The sequence below is a fragment of the Eschrichtius robustus genome, chromosome 2 (assembly GCF_028021215.1).
Source record: "Eschrichtius robustus isolate mEscRob2 chromosome 2, mEscRob2.pri, whole genome shotgun sequence".
In the NCBI taxonomy this organism is placed as follows: Eukaryota; Metazoa; Chordata; class Mammalia; order Artiodactyla; family Eschrichtiidae; genus Eschrichtius; species Eschrichtius robustus.
Window position 1 is genome coordinate 147,843,386 of NC_090825.1, and position 14,343 is coordinate 147,857,728.

Sequence of the window (14,343 nt, forward strand, 5' to 3'; positions counted from 1 at the left end):
AGCGTCCACTCTGTGCCAAGCCTGTGCAGGACACTGGGGACAAGCAGATGAGGGACACATCGTCCCAGCCTGGGAGAGAGAGGAACACATAAATCATCTCGCCACTCAAGGAGACAAGAACAAGGGCAGAGGGTGACACCCAGCACAGGTGTGGGACACCAGAGGGGATCGTGGGGAATGGACAGTATTTTTTAAAGGATAATATCTTCTTGGGGGTGCACAAAAATGGTAATGTACTTAATGCCACTGAACTCTACACTTACCAATACTTAAGATGGTAAATTTTATGTTACGTGTATTTTTACTAAGAATATACATATATTGTATATGAAAATATAATATATGTTTTAATGGGTAATATCTTCTTGGAGCCTGCAGCCCAGAGGATGTATTCTTTTTTTTTTTTTAACATCTTTATTGGAGTATAATTGCTTTACAATGGTGTGTTAGTTTCTGCTTTATAACAAAGTGAATCAGTTATACATATACATAGGTTCCCATATGTCTTCCCTCTTGCGTCTCCCTCCCTCCCACCCTCCCTATCCCACCCCTCTAGGTGGTCACAAAGCACCAAGCTGATCTCCCTGTGCTATGCGGCTGCTTCCCACTAGCTACCTATTTTACATTTGGTAGTGTATATATGTCCATGCCACTCTCTCACTTCGTCCCAGCTTACCCTTGCCCCTCCCCATATCCTGAAGTCCATTCTCTAGTAGGTCTGTGTCTTTACTCCCATCTTGCCCCTAGGTTCTTCATGACCTTTTTTTTTTTTATTTTTTTAGATTCCATATATATGTGTTAGCATACGGTATTTGTTTTTCTCTTTCTGACTTACTTCACTCTGTATGACAGACTCTAGGTCCATCCACCTCACTACAAATAACTCAATTTCGTTTCTTTTTATGGCTGAGTAATATTCCATTGTATATATGTACCACATCTTCTTTATCCATTCATCTGTCGATGGACACTTAGGTTGCTTCCATGTCCTGGCTATTGTAAATAGAGCTGCAATGAACATTGTGGTACATGACTCTTTTTGAATTATGGTTTTCTCAGGGTATATGCCCAGTAGTGGGATTGCTGGGTCGTATGGTAGTTCTATTTTTAGTTTTTTAAGGAACTTCCATACTGTTCTCCATAGTGGCTGTACGGAGGATGTATTCTTACACTGGGTGTACAGATGAAGAAATGGAGACCCAGAGTAGGGGAGCAAACCTCCCACCCAGGGTGAGGGGGCTTCCTCAGGCCTATTTGTTGGAGGTGGAAACCCACCCAGGGCTTGACTCTCAGGCCTTAAGTTCATTCTGCTGCAAAAACACAGAGCAGGACAGGGACCCAGGATTGTCTGACATCCAGCTGGGGGCTCTTTCCACTGCAGCCTCCACCCACCTATGCTCAGACTGGGCTCCGGGATCACCCCACCCCCACCCCCACCCCCGGCTAACCCCAGTCCTAGTTCTGGGACAAGCTCCAGATAAGGGAGGGGGTGTAAAGAGATCCCGTTCCTTAACCCCATGCAAATAGGGAATGTATTTTCCTGGTTGCCAGGGGCAGAGTGGAGTCTCCAAAGACAGGATCACCTCTAGCGGGTCTGCAGCTGGGGCAGTCACTGGGAGCCTACCTCTGTCCTCCCCATCTCCTGAGTGCCAGCATTTTCTATTCAGGTGAAATGAAGTGCAAACAAGCTTCAGGTAGACCCCTTGTCGAGGTTGGCCCCTGTCTGGGTGTGGCTGGGCTGTTTAGGCAGGCACGGGTGTATATGAGCCTCCCCGGGGACCCCCACCTAGTGCCTCCTGAATGTCTTCCCATTTGCAAGGAGCCCCTTCCCCTCCCAGCCAGGAAGGGTGGGGCAGGGGTCTGAGTGCCCCAGAGAACGCCCCTTCTGGACCCTCCTTCATCCAACCCTGGCTAAGCACCAGCTCAGGCCCTCCTTCCAGGCATATGATTTGTTCTTGGAACTCTCAGGACCATCTTGAGAGGGGAGGGGTATAAAGTCTGAGATGGTCAGTGCTGTGGAGAAATACAAAGCAAGAAAAAGGGTTAGGGGTGTGGGGTGTGAGGAGGGGTTCAGTTTAAGTAGGGTGTTCCAAGAAGGCCTTGGCAAGAAGTTGACATTTGAGTAAAGACCTAAGGAGGTGAGGGAGTGAGCCATGGAACAGCTGGGGGAAGAACAATTCAGGCAGACACCCCCAAACAGGAACAAGCCTCACGGGAACAAGAAACAGGCAAGAGGCAGCCAGACTGGAAAGGAAGAAGTACACTGTCTTCATTCTCAGATGACATGATTCTATATGTAGGAAATCCTAAGGAATGTAAAAGAACATACTATGAGAACTAATAAACAAGTACAAGGTCACAGGATACAAGATCAATACACAGAAGTCAATTTTATTTCTACATAGCAAGCAATGAACAAGCCAAAAATGAAATTAAGAATATAATTCCATTCCTAATAGTTTCAAATAGAATAAAATACTTAGGAATAAATTTAACAAAAGAAATACGAGACTTGTACACTATTATAAAACTTCACTGAGGGAAATCAAAGTCTAAGTAAATGGAGAGACATTCCGTGTTCTTCGATTGGAAGACAATATTAAGATAGCAATACTCCCCAAACTGATCTATAGATTCAACATAATCCGTATCAAAATTCCAGCCGGCTTCTTTTTCCAGAAATTGGCAAACTGATCCTAAAATTTATATTGTAATGAGAAACACCTAGAATAGCCGAAACGTTCTGGAAAAAGAAGAACGAAGTTGTAGGACCTTCAGTTCTTGATTTCGAGACTCACTATAAAGCTACAGTTGTCAAGACAGAGTGGGACTGGCATACAGGTCAATGGAACAGAATTGAGAGTCTAGAAATAAACCCTTACATTTACAGTCAATTGATTTTTGACAACAATGCCACGGCAGTTCACTGGAGGAAAGATAGTCTATTTAACAAATAGTGCTGGGACAATTAGCTATTTGTCTGCTTGCAAAAGGAAAAGCTTAGACCCTTACCTCACACCATATACAAAAATTAACTCAAAACAGATCATAGACTTAAATGTAAGAGCTAAAACTATACAACTTTTAAAAGAATACATAGGGGAAAAAATCTTCAAAACTTTTTGTCAGGCAAAGCTTTCTTAGCATGATTTATAAAATAAAAAATCAAACTGAAATTCATCAAGGTTCAAAACTTCTGTGTGCTTAGGAGCCACCATTAAGAAAATGAAAAGGTAAACAACAGACTTGGGCAAAATATTTGCAAAACCGAATCTCATAAAGGACTTGTATCCAGTATCTACAAAGAACTTCCACAGCTCAATAATAAGACAAACAACCCAATCAAAAGATGAGCAAACAATATGAACAGATATTTCTCCAAAGAAGATATACCAATAGCTAGCAAGCACATGAACAGATGCTCAACGTCATTAGTCATTAAGGAAGTGCAAACGTCAAATGAGATCTATATCGCACCTACTAGAATGATTATGATCAAAATGACATAATAACAAATGTTAGCTAAGATGTGGAGAAACGGAACCCTCCTACATTGCAGGTGGGAACACAAAATGGGGCACTGTCTCTGGAAAATAGTTCGGTGGTTCCCCAAAAAGTTACACTTACCATGTGATCCAGCAGTTCCACTCCTAGGTATCCCCCCTGGAGAAACAAAAACATACGTCTACGCAAAGATGTGCGAGTCAGTGTTCGCAGCAGCATTATTCATAATAGCCCCAAACTGGGAACAACCTAAATGTCCATCAACTGAGTAATGAAATGAATAGGCAAAATGTGGTCAATCCATACACCAGAACGATACAGCAATACAAAGGAACAGACAAATGACAGGTGCTGCCATATGGATGAACCTCAAAGGTGGTATGGTAAGTGAAAGAAGCCAGACACCAGGGAGTGCATAGTGTATGGTTCCACTTTATATAAAATGTCCAGAAATGGCAAATTGATAGAGACAGTAGATTAGTGGTTGTGTAGGGCTGAGTGGGAACAGGGATTACCTGTAAATGGGCATGAGAAAGGGATCTGACTGGGGGACTATTTGAATGTTCTAAAATTGATTTATGGTGATGATTGCACCACTTGGTAAAATTACCAAAAAAGCACTGAATTTTATACTTAAATGTTATGATATTTAAAATATACCTCAGTAATTACTGGACTGAATGTCAGTATTATGACATAGTATGAGTGTGTTTCATGTTTGGTAATTGCAATCATTGTTGCTTTTGTTGTGGTCATCCATTTACAATGCTTGGTGTCAGTCTATTTATCTCTTGTAAAAATAAAATACAGTGTGTGTGTGTGAAAATAAAATAAAATAAAATAAAATAAAATATACCTCAATAAAGCTAATTTAAAAAAAAAAAATGCTTCAGTTCAAGGTTCAGGTTGAGACTGAGTTTACACCTGACCCAGGAGCCCTTCCTGGTTGTGATAGGCTGGGATACATGCCACCCTTTGGCCATAGAGCGCTGTGGGTCATAGTTCCATAGCACAGCCCCAGTGGAATATGAGTATTTGTTTACATATTGGGCTCTTCACTTCGATATAAGCTTCTTGAGGACAAGTGTTTATTCTCAGAACCCTAGAACAAAGCCCAGCTCATATGGGACTCAACACAGGCTTGCTAAAGTAATGGAAAAGTGTGATTGGAGGAATTCCCTGGTGGTCCAGTGGTTAGGACTCGGCGTTTTCACTGCCGTGACCCGGGGTTCAATCCCTGGTCAGGGAACTGAGATCCCGCAAGCCGCATGGCGAGGCCAAAAAAAAAAAAAAAAAGTGATTGGAAAGGCAGAGCCAAGCAGAAAGAGAATGTGATCCCATTAGTGAGGTCTTTCATCGAGACCTCCATGAGTGTGAGAATAATAACAAAGAAAGGGATAGCATGGACAAAGTACGATGTATTTCATACCACGCGATTTTATCCTGTCATTAAGAGAATGCTGGGCAAAAGGAAGCAAAGCCCATGTGTGTGTGAATGCAGTGTGGACACAACTTATTCTTTCTTTTAAAAAGTTGGCCGAGGATAGAAAGAGGAGAGAAGAGACAGGTCAATGAAAACCTTGGTTGGGGAGGCTGAGGTATCTGGATGATAAAATACGGAGAAAAGAAGGGAAGGAGAAGGAGGGGAGGGGAGGGAGATGCGGGGGGTGGGGGGGCAGGGGGAGGAAGCAGGGTGGCCAGACCCTGCAGGGCTTCGCAGGCACTGAGTGGGGCAGGACCGAGGAGGCTGCAGGCAGAGCGGTGACCGGGAAGACGTGTGTCAGCAGGGTAATAATAGGACTCACTTCACTTGGGAGTGTGAGGATGAGATGAGCTCACAGAGCAAAGGTGCCGCACAGCGATGCACAGTAAGGACCAAACTCTCTAGTTAGTGTCCGGATCACTGTTTCATCCCCCTAATACCCCTGGCCCGGAGAGGTGAAGCACACGCTCACTGAGGTCACAGTTTTCCGTCTCGTGACCTGCAGGGAGTCAGGTTAAGCAAGCGCCTGCCCTTCAGGGGAAGTCCCAGGGCTGGTGGTCAGCTGCTGGAGGGCAAGGGAGCCGGGCAATGAAGGGCAGGCGGAGTACAAAGTGACCGTGACCATGCCACCCACCAACTGAACGTCCTTGGCCTCTGAACCTCTGCTTCTCACCTGGGGATGGGAGAGTAGCAGTGACACCTCCTACAGGGGTCACTAAGGGGACAGAGTAAGGCTCTCAGCCAGTGAGGCTCTCAGCCCAGGGCCTGGAGTCAGTGTCTCACAAACAGTGCCACCTATTCAGGGGCCTTTATTTGGCAGATGTTTACCGACAAGAACCACAGGTCACACCAGCTGGGGGAATGCTAGGGACACAAGATGAACAGGACATACTTCTCTGGACCACACACAGACACACACACAGATATACACAGATACACACAGAGACACAAACACACACAGAGTCACACAGACACAAACACACACACGAGACACAATTACACAGACATGTACACACACAGATGCGCACGTAGACACACGACACACAGACACGGACACACACACACCATTAGTAAGCTCCAAGTGTCAAAACACCAAATTCCAGAATGGGGGTAAGTGTTTATAAAATTCTTTCTGTGGAAGTGAACACAGTAGGTGACCCGTGGGCTTACTTGCTCAAGGATAAGCTGGGGAGGCTCTTCACAGGACAGACCGTCACTGGGTCCCTGCAAGCGGCATCTTCCAGTTCCTGATTGACAGCTTTCTTTGACTAACAGGCAGCAAAACCTCCAACGCGCCCAGGTCCTAGCCCTGGCAGAGTAACGGTCCTAAAGAGAAAGAGAAACATTATGACATTATGAGAAAATAAAGGGATATTTCTCTGACTTAAAAAAAAAAAGTTTTGTTTTGTTTTTTCATTTTCCCAGGCAGAAAGCAGCACTGTCAGCTTTAAAAGCAGAGAGTCCTGTGGCCACATTACCTCCCAGCCCACATGCCCCACAGTGGGCCAGCTCCTGCTCCCAGGTGCAGGGGGGAGCCCAGAGCAGGGTTCCCAGCCCTGGCTCCACACTGACCCCCCGGGTTCAAAACCCTGAGCCTGGGTCCTGTCCCCAGCATTGCCAGTGTAACTTGGGTCCTAACTCCAGCATTTCCAGTGTAACTTGCCTAGGGTGAGGCCTCGGCACTTGGACTTTAAAAATCTTCCCAAGGGTTCCATTGTCCAGCCAGAGCTGAAAACTACTGACCTAACGGATTATCTTTAATGTCCAGTATCTGTTGTTGAGGGAAAAAAAACAATTGGCACATAGTAGATGCTCAGTATATGTTCATTCAAATGACACGAGTATAGAGTGGCTTCCCTGCTTTTTTTTTTTTCAAATACAGAGTGTGTGTGTGTGTGTGTGTGTGTGTGTGTGTGTGTGTGTCTTGGGGCGGGGGCGGAAGGCTGTAATCAATCACACAGGACAGAGCTGGTGGGGCTCCAGCCAAACACATACAAGGCCCTTCTTGGAGGGGGCGGGGCGCACTTTCACGTTTCAGAGTATGTGCTTCTCAAGCAGTGGCATTTTCCACTCCAAGCACGTGTCATTTTTTAAATTAATAATAAAGAAAAATAAAGAAGCCATGCATTGAGCTTCTTTCGCTTCCCTTTTCTTTACCTATTCAGGGGACAGGAAACACCCATAAGTAGCCAGTGGGAAGGAAAGGTCAAGGTGAGGGCTGAGTCAGTGAGCCGAAGCCATCAGGGGCAGAGTTGCCTGGCTCAGCCCTTCAAAAGTCCCTGGGACCCTTCCAGGCTGGCAGCCTGGACCCCACAGAGGGTCAGGGTAGCCTGGGAGCAGCGAGTTAGTGGAGCAAGTCCTGCGGGCCGGGAAGGAGCCTGGGTCCTGGGCTTCCGAGCCAGCTGGCCCTCAGGAATCCAGTCTTGGGGCTCCACTGGGTCACGGCCCTGGGGCCAAGTCACCCTGATGACCTTGCTCTGACACAGCCACCTGGCCCTGCCTCTGGGCATTTCGGAGAAAACTCCAGACGGGGAGAGTGGAGAGCCCGCTGAGGGCCCCGTTATCTAACGAAGCCACTGCACGATGCTCTGTGAGGGCCCCAGAAGAAGCCCCCCTGCCGCTGCTGAGGGTAGAGAGGTCAGGCTCAGGGTACCTGGGCACTGGTCCTAAGCCACACAGGCCCCTGCATTTTAGGAGCCCAGAGCACCCTGTGGCCCCCAAAGGCAGGCTGTAGTCAATCCCCCACCCACACTGTCCCAGGGACTCTGCCTGGTGGTCTCCCCGCTGCTAGACAGAGAGCAGAAGCCCTGGTAATGTCTGTGCCCTAAATGAGACACCCCCTACCCAGGAGACCTAAAGCACTGAGAAATCGCAGCCTCGACCCCAAGAATGCCAAGGTGACTTCACTTGTGTCCCCACCTATAGGAGCAGGAACTGACATCACTGAGACACCTGCTTCATGCCTGCTGCTTAGAGAACTTAAGGCAGAACTTGCCTTCCGGGTGGCAGTGCTGTTATTTGCCCCATTTACAGACGAGAAAACTGAGGCTCCGAGTCATTTGGGCACGTGACTTGTGTCCCCACAAAAGGGGCAAAGCCAGGCTGAAACTCAAGACCCCTTGAGTCTTGAACAGGCCCTACAGTGCTCTCGGAGGACCTGAATGGTGACAGGGACAGAGGGCTTCCTTCCCAGCTCTGGCCACCTCGCCCCAGTCCTCGGCCTCAGGCATCTACCAGGAAGGCCAGGAAAAGGATCTGGATGGAGGCGGATCACAGCTGGCCTCAGCCTTGAAGACCGAGTGCGTGGGCTGAGCCAGACTGGAGGCTGGGCCCCCGGAGAGCCAGCCTCTGGGCCAGGAGCCTGGCTGACCTCTGGCCCTCAGACCAGGACAAGTGTGTCCCTTCGCACCTCCCTCTTTCTTAGAAGTCCTCTCAGCCCTGCGCTTCCTGAAGTTTCCGCTGCGGTGCCAGCAACCTGCCTAACACTTCATCTCCCGGGCCTCCCTTCCAGAACCCAGAGGGGAAGAGTCACAGGACGCAGGTGCCATAGGGTTCCAGGGGAAGAGAACACACATCTGGGACCCTCCAGGGTCCATCTCAGCTTCACCTATTACTCAGTGGCCTTAGAGACTTGGCCCCTCAGTGCCTCAGTTTCTTCAGCTGTCAATGCGGTTGACAGAGACAGCAGCTTTGCAGAGCACGCCTGCAGACGGAATAAGGGCAGGCTTTGACAGGGTACTGAGCACCTTTTCTGGGCCAATCACTGTCATAACTGCTGGGGGTGCATATGCATTTCCTAATGAATTCTTCCCAACAACCCAGAAAGGCAGAAATTAATATTTCCCCATTTTCCAGCCACGGGGCAGAGGCCCAGAGAGTGAAGGTAGTGGTCACAAGGTACGAGGTAGAATAATGCCATTTGCAGCAACATGCGTGGACCTGCAGATTATCATACTAAGTGAAGTAAGTCAGACAGAGACAAATATATGACATTACTTATATGTGGAATCTAAAAAAAAAAGATACAAATGAACTTATTTACAAAATAGGAACAGACTCACAGACTTCTAAAACAAACATGTGGTTACCAAAAGGGAAAGGTTGGGGGGAGGGTTAAATTAGGAGTTTATAGATAATCTACAAGGACCTACTGTATAGCACAGGGAGCTCTGCTCAATGTTCTGTAATAACCTATATGGGAAAAGAATCTGAAAAAGAATGGAGATATATATATATATATATAAAACTGAATCACTTTGCTGTACACCTGAAACCAACACAACATTGCAAATCAACTATACTCCAATATAAAATTAAAAAATTAAAAATTAAAAAAAAAAACAAACAAGATCCATGGTAGAGCTGGGAGGAGTTGAGCCAAGGCAGAGAGGGATTTCATTTTGCCTCCAATGAGTAATAATACTTACCTCTCAGGCTTCTCATGGACTTCTCATGACCCACACAGGGAGCAGACCTGGCCCATTCACTGTGTGCCCCAGAACTTAGTAGGGTGCCTGGCACAGAGTAGGTACTCTGGACGAAAGAAGGTTCTGGATGAACAATGCATATGTTTGGGGCTCTGAAATGAGACACCCTCCATTTGCCAGCTCTGTCACTTCCCAGCTCTGTGACCTTACAGAATTGTCCCTCCTCTCAGAACCCCAGTCTCTTCAACACAAAATGCAATAATAATTATAACAATACCATGAAAGGGTCACTGTGAGGATTAGAGGCACATAGAAGGGCCCCCTTCATCTGCAACTCTGTAAGTACTACCTTTATTATTGTTTTGAATTATTAACTTAAAACTTGGCATGTTATTAATTTGAAATGAGAAAATGCAAAGAGACTTTGAAAGGCACCACCCAGTGTCTCCAGCTGTGTTTTGATGCTGTTGATCTGCCTGAGGACACACACAACAGGGGACCTTTCCCAGGTCAGGATGGAGGAGTGAGGTTGTCAGCTCGAGGGAGGGACTCATGGGGACATTTGGTGTTACCCTGTGAGCCAGCATGTGATGGGGCTGACCAAGCATCTGAGACACAGCCTGAGACCCGGACGGGGCCAGACTGGGAACAGACCACCCGCTGGACCCTCATTCTAGAGCCCAAGCCTGACACTAGCCAGATTGGGGGTCTCAGGTAGGTCATAGCCCCACTGTCTCATCCAGCTGAATGGGCCTTTCAAGACCACCCCACTCACCCTGGCCTCATCGTTTCAATGAGAAAATGGAGGCCCCAGTGAGGGGCAGGGGGCTGGCCAAGGTGACCGTGAATCATTAAACGCAGAGTCGAGACCAGAATCCCTGCCTCTTGACCCCAGCTGCCCACATCCCTCACCAGGCTGAGTGTTCCCACTGAAGCCACCCTGCCTACTTCCGGTGCCCAGGAGGGCACAGACCATGAACAGGTTGATTTCTGCCCAGTCAAGGCCACATGCCTGGTGATGGCCAGCCCCAAGCCTGATCTTACTCTCACTCTCGCCTGCCCCAACTCAGGTTGTGACATGTGGTGGCACTCGGAAATACCTGCCAAGCAAATGAGAACCTGCTCAGTGCTGGGCCCAGGCTAGGACCCCTTGAGCCTTATAGGGCTACACATGAGTTGACCGTGAGATCTCAGAGGTGAAAACCATGTGAAGCAGTGAGAAGTGTGACATAGGTGTGAGTCATGGCACATGAGGACTGTGTGGTGAGTCACAGGCTCTGGGCCACATGGCCTAGGTTGGAGTCCCCTCCACCATGCGCTAGCTGGGGGCCCTTGAACCAGTTTCTTAGCCCCTCTGTGCCTCGGTTTGCTGGGGTAAGAGAATACTCACCCCGCAGAAGATCCGTGAGATGCACACACTTGGCCAAAGTCCTGGCCCACAAGCAGCACTCACCAAACCATCGCTATTGTTATTGTCTAGAATAGCTGTCTCTGAGCCATACACTTGCACACGCATACTGCTTCTGGATTGCTTCCCAAAGCGGGGCTGTCACCTTCCTTGACTCACTAGGACAGAACTTTCTGAAAAGGCATCGGCATTTCCCTGCTGCTACTGTTGATTCCCTCCGGTTCTTTCTGGAAGACAACAACTACCCTGAAGCCCTTCATTCCTGCCCTGGGCGGTCACACAGCGATTCCTAGAAAGAAACCAAGGCCCATGAGTGTCTTCACTCTAACTGGCCCCAGACTGCTGTGTGAATTGGGGTCCACCAAGAGCCCTGATAGAGGAAAATGAGCTTGCGGTGACCTCAGCCTGGGTGTTTCTCCCTCGTGGGTCTCCTCATCCTCTGTGGTCAAATAAAGGGTGATCTAAAATAAGATCGTGATCTCCCTCCGATGTCCCTTTGACGGCTAACGCTTTGTGGTTCTATTTTTTGTCTTCTCTGCTAATGGCATCATCTGCCCCCACAACAGCTCACATTGATTGAACACCTGCCACATGCCAGAAACTAAAGTCAGGGATGGATATAACGGCAACTAACAGTTATTGAATGCTGTCATCTGCCAGCCGTGAACGCTCTTCCGATGATCTCATTTAACCCTCTCAGCAACCTGACCATCCCCACCAGAAGATGAGCAAGTAGGTTCCACATGATGAGATGGTCTCATTCAGCTGGGATCTGAACCCAAGAGCCAGGCTTGGAATTACTAGGTCATGCCCAAGTCCCTACAGCCCTGTGAGGTGGGAATTATTATCTCTGCTTTACTGATTTAAAACAAACAAACAAACAAACACCTGTGGCCCAGAAAGGGGAAGGGAGTCAGTCCGTGTCATACTGTTTGAAATGATGGCCTCTGAGGATATCCTGCTTCTACCTCCTTTTATCCTGATCATCTCAGCCAAGGCTTTAAAGAAACGTACTTGATTGGAAAAAAAAAAAAAGATGTATCATACTTTTTTTTTTAAAGAACAATGAAATCAAGAGAAACTGAAAAGAAGACAGAGAGAAAAAAAAAAAAAAAAGAAACGTGCTTGGACTTTGTGACTCTCATTTCCAACTCAGAATTCCTGTCCTGTTACTCTGGGCCTGCAGCTGAGCTCCAGATAACCGAGGGCCCAGCCTTTGGCAGGAGGTCTGACCTCCAGATAAGCAGAGCCCCAATGTGGAACGAAGACACGAGTCAAAGAAGAAGCTCACGTACCATCCGCTGCCCGGTTCTTTGTTGCAACTCGGGGAGGGGATTTATCCCACCAGGGCACGTGCTCCACGCTTCATGTTCATCATCTTCTTTGTGGCCCATGACAACGTTGTCAGCTCAATATGACAATCTCTGTTTTGTAGGAAAGGGAGGTCATATGGTTTATCTAAACAGGGAACCAGTGACTAGTGAACCAGGCAAATTATATCGCCCAGGATACTTTTTAAAATTCCAGCAGATTGTGGAGGGTGGGTTATTTTTCCACTTTCGGGGAGAGGGTTTGGAGGTGGAGGCTGCAGGGCACACCACCCCCCCACCCCCAGCCAGGCAGAGAAAGAGGTTGTGAGAAGCCGTGTGGCTGCAGCTTCAAATGCTCCTTCCCTGAGATTTATTCCCTTCAGTGGCCGCCACGGAACCCACGGCAGCTTAGTTCCTCCTGTCAGTCCTCCCTTTATATACTCACCTTCCTGTCCCCAAGAGCCAAAAAAAGAAGAATTGATTGTTTGGTTTCTGAAGGCCCAGGCACAGTGAAAACAGGGGCAGCCCTGAGGAGGGGTGGGTGACTCATTCCCTGACCAAGAGACGAGGCCAGCCAGAGCAGAGGGGACCTTGGGCAGACCTGGGCTTTTGTTCCCTTTGGGACTAAAATGAATCACCGATCCCACCAAGTCACACTGGCCAGTCCCAAACTTTCCCAGGTAGAACCAGCGCAAGCATCAAAAATGAATCAGGTGAGGCCCTATCAATGGGCACAAAGGCGAAGGTTGTGCTCTTCCTTACTCTTCACCTTCAACTCAGCCCTTGAAAGAGGCCAGACATGACTTGGTGCTCCTTGGGGCAAAGTGGAAACTGGAACCAGAAAAGGAAGGTTGGCCACAATGCCTCTAAGGAGACCAGCCAGCAAGGTGGTGACCACCGGCTATGTGCTGGCTGTTTGGACACCATGCAAGTTTGCTCACTTGTTCACTCACTTGTTCGCTGACTTGGGCAGGTGGTCAGGAGCATTGATTGGACGTCCAGCAGCTGCCAGGCATTCTGCAGGTTATCCTTCCTCCAGACCCTGCAGAATGTGATGCTCGTGCACAGAGGAGGAAACTAAAGTACTGGCCAGGGTCGCCCAGCCAGGGATCCACTCCAGAGCCATCAGACTCTGGAGCCTTGCTTCTTTTGATCCTGTGTCTATGGAGACCTGGTCTTCATCAGTGGGCAAAGAATGCCCATTTCACACGTCACCACCTGAGTTGGGCCAGGAGAGCCTAGAAAGCCTAAGACTTTTCTCAACGAAGCAGCCTTGGTGATTTCAGAGGAAGAGCCTGCCCCAAGGAACAGCAGAACCCCAGGCCTGACCTCTGGGCCCTCCGCATTCCGGAGGCCAGATGTGTGAGCCTGACGTTATTCACCAAGTCGTGGCCCGGCTTCAGGCTGTGCTCCGCTGGTTTGTGACCCCCACTCCTCCACGCTTTCCTCCTCCCTTTCCTCAGCATGAAAAACTGAGTGGTGCTGGCAGCTGTTCCTCAGCATCTGGCGGAACATTCTGCCCCATAGCTGAGCGCCTCTCACTCCCCAGCCATCCCTGGGGATGGCCGGTGACTCATATTTCCATTTTCAATGCAGGGCCAGGGACCAGATCTTTCCATGACCACCAGGGCTGGCCATTTGGCATTGGGATTAAGGACATGAGCTGTGACGTCAGACAAGCCTGAGTTCAAATCCTTCTTCTGCTGCTTGTGTGTGATTTCAGGCAACTAACTTACCCTCTCTGAGCCTGTTTCCCCATTTGTAAATGGGGATCACGGCTAACAACTCTGGTATCTTCTTTATTGAAAAAGTTTCTTCCCTTTTGCTCGCAACTCTAAAAAATGAACCATTCCCTCTACCAGTTTTCTTTTTTATATACTCACCATTCATAAGCCAAGGAGAGAGGAAGCTGATGTTTGGTTGCTTAAAAATGCAACGGTAATATTTATGTACTATTTACCATGTGCTAAGGATCTGTTATAAGGTGCTATCACCAACCCCATTTTATAGATAAAGAAACTAAGGCCCAGAGAGGTAAAGCAACTTGCCTAAGGTCACACAGCCAGTAAGTGGCAGAGCTGAGATTCACACCCAGGCTGTCTGGCTTCAGAATCCTGGCTCTTAATCATTATGCTGAGAAAAGTAAAGAAGATGAAACACATAGAGCATGTGGCATAGTGCCAGTCACATGGTGAATTCTGAATAAGTGTT

The 14,343-nt window shown here is 48.0% G+C and overlaps 1 long non-coding RNA gene across 1 annotated transcript; it reads right to left on the reverse strand.

Moving 5' to 3' along the window:
• Positions 1-1,488: 1,488 nt before the first annotated feature.
• LOC137758600 (uncharacterized) lies at positions 1,489-13,608 on the reverse strand. Its single transcript, XR_011073022.1, has 5 exons — positions 13,086-13,608; positions 12,118-12,246; positions 6,158-6,313; positions 3,628-3,663; positions 1,489-2,306 (listed from the first exon to the last, which is right to left on the reverse strand). It is a non-coding gene; the product is annotated as an uncharacterized lncRNA (long non-coding RNA).
• Positions 13,609-14,343: the final 735 nt, after the last annotated feature.